Consider the following 2,659-nt stretch of genomic DNA (forward strand, 5'->3'; position numbering starts at 1 on the left):
TGCTCAGGCTGGTTTCGAACTCCTGAGCTCAAACAATCCGCCCGCCTCGGCCTCCCAGAGAGCTAGGATTACAGGCATGAGCCACCGCGCCCAGCCCTGGTTTTTTCTTTCTTTTTTGCTTGCTCCTTGCGGGCAGAGTTTGTCTCTGAGTCCCCTGGGTGATCCCAGTGCCTGGCATGCAGTAGAGACATTGTCCATGCCGTCTGCCAGGCCCACTTTGGTGTAGCCTTCTGCACACACCGGTCCCTGGATGGAAGGCTCCCCACTGAAAGCGCTTCCTCCCGTCTGTCTACCCATCGGGGTCCTCACTTTGTTCACAGCCCTGCACAAGACACCTCCTCCAGGGGGCCTGGCTCGTGGCCGAGGTCGTGGGGACTGGAGTCAGAAATGTGGTGTTGTATGAAGGGCTTTGAACAGGAACCAGGAGCCCTGGGATCCAGCCCTGCTCTGGGTCCAACTCCCTGTGTGTCCTTGGACAAGTCACTTCTCCTCTCTGGACTTTGGTCTCTCCTTTAGAAAAGAAGGGGTTTGAACCATGTTCCTTCTCCCTCTGATCTTTAAAGATCATTAAATCTCTGAGAGCCTGATATGGTTGGTGGCTCAAATCTTCGTACCACCATTTGCTAGATGGGCCAATTAGATGCTCTAGACCTCTTTTGTCCGCTCTGTAAAATGGGAACAATTACAGTCCCTACCTCACAGTATTGTTGTGAAAATGACATGAGGGAATAAGCTCATGTACAATGACTCAGAAAGTACCTAAAATGCCCACTAATGGTTAGCTGGTTTCATTATCATTACTAATGCACAATTTTGGAGTGGTATAATTGGCTTTTTATATTTTACCAAATACACATTTATAAACAGCCACAGCAAACCTCTTTTTCCCCAGAAAATATAATGGCCGACAAGGCGCCAAGGGAAGGCCCCACTGTCGGCATCTCTGCTCTGGGCTGCCCTGGCTTCTTCGCCCCAGCCCAGCAGACCCGTCAGACGGCCCTGGGCCTTCCTCCAAGGGGCTCCCACAGCCTTATCCTCTGCAGCCCCCTCCCTCCTGCCCCTGGGCCCAGCCCTCCCCACAGCGTCCCCTGAGCCCGGCTCCTGATCCCACCAGGCCCCGGGCCTGGCTGCAGAACGCCTTTCACACCCAGCTGCGGGAGCGGGCGCGGGAGCCTGCCTGGGGCCGGGCCGGGGGCCAGCTCGACATCTGGCATCCATTACCAACGGTGGCTGTGCAGTGGACTCCTCTGGCTGCCACTCACCTATCTGCCGGGGTGACAGAGGAGATGGGAAAAAGGTTTTCACAGCTGGAATAAATTGAAGGGAAGTGGAGGGGGAGGGTCGAAAAGAGACAAAAAACAACATTGAAATTAAGAGGGAAAGAAGACAGTATTAAAGGAGGTAATGAAGAAAATATGTGTGTGTGCGCCTGTGTTTGCACACACATGTGTCTGGGGACGTGTGAAGGTGTGTGTGCGTGTGTGTCTGGGGTAGGGGGGTGTGTGTGTCTGTTGGCAAACCAGCCAGGGTCTTTTACTTAGTGTCGTTTGGTATTTTGTTTATTTTGGGAGCCGCCCACACCTCCTGAAGACCGGGCAGAGGGCCTGTCTCTGGTCTCCCAGGACACACGGAGCTTGGGGAGAAGGGGCCCAGGGATTGACAGAGGGGAGGAAGAGGGGGAAGAGAGCAGAGAGCAGGCAAGGACAGGCAAGGACAGGCAAGGAGGTACCGAGAGGGCAGGAAGGGCCCAACAACGGGAAGAAGGGGACCAGCAGGAGAAGAGAAGAAGCTGAGTGACCCAGAAAACACCATGGCTTCGCCCCCAGCCCACCACCTGGTCCCTGCTCCTCCTGTGCTGAGTCCTCTGGACCTGGGCCCCAGAAGCTGTGTCCATCTGTGGGTGACAGCCAGGACCCCTGCCCACCTGCTGACCCCACACCCTCCCTATGCCTCCCTCCCTCCCCTTTCTCCCCCCAGCCACCCACCCCTCTGAGGCCTGGTGGCGGGACTTCCCCTCCTCCCCATCTGCTCCCCATTGACCGGATGGGGCTTTCAATTGCTTGCTCATCAGTCCCCGAGATATTCCCCCAGGACCCCCCAACTCCTCTTGCTGCTTCAGTAGGGCCGGCAGAGTCCCAACCTCCCACAGGTCCCTGCTTCCAGCGAACTGTTTTGTAGTAACCTTGTTAGCCGCAGGGGAGCCGCCGGCTGAGGGACTTGGAGTGAGGGGCCCCTCAGGGGCCCCCAAAGTGTGAGTGAGGGGCTGCGGGCAGGCCGCCCCCACTGTGAGCAGCCCACTTTAGGCGGCTAACGCCCCTTCATGATATTATCCCTGTTGAGTCCATAAAAGCCCCGTTTAGCGTTACAGCATTTGAGAGACTATTAAATTTTCAGGCCTCGGACCTCCAGGGAGGAGGCATGTTGCCATGGGAGTTTCCCTGGCTTTTGGTTTCTGCAGCCTCAGAGGGGAGACTGGGCCGAGGAGGAGGGCCACAGCCTTGGAGAGGCTGCAGGGGCAGGGGAGAGGGCTGGGGGCCGGCCCAGGGCCCAAGATCTCTCTCTGTGTCCCAGTCAGTGGCTCTTAAAATTTTGAGGACCGTAGGAGTGGCCTTCACAGGAGTGGGGCTAGGGGAGCAGGGAGAAGAAAGGGCTCTTCCCT

Source organism: Propithecus coquereli, unplaced genomic scaffold, assembly GCF_000956105.1.
Source record: "Propithecus coquereli isolate 6110/MARCELLA unplaced genomic scaffold, Pcoq_1.0 Scaffold158, whole genome shotgun sequence".
Lineage (NCBI taxonomy): Eukaryota > Metazoa > Chordata > Mammalia > Primates > Indriidae > Propithecus > Propithecus coquereli.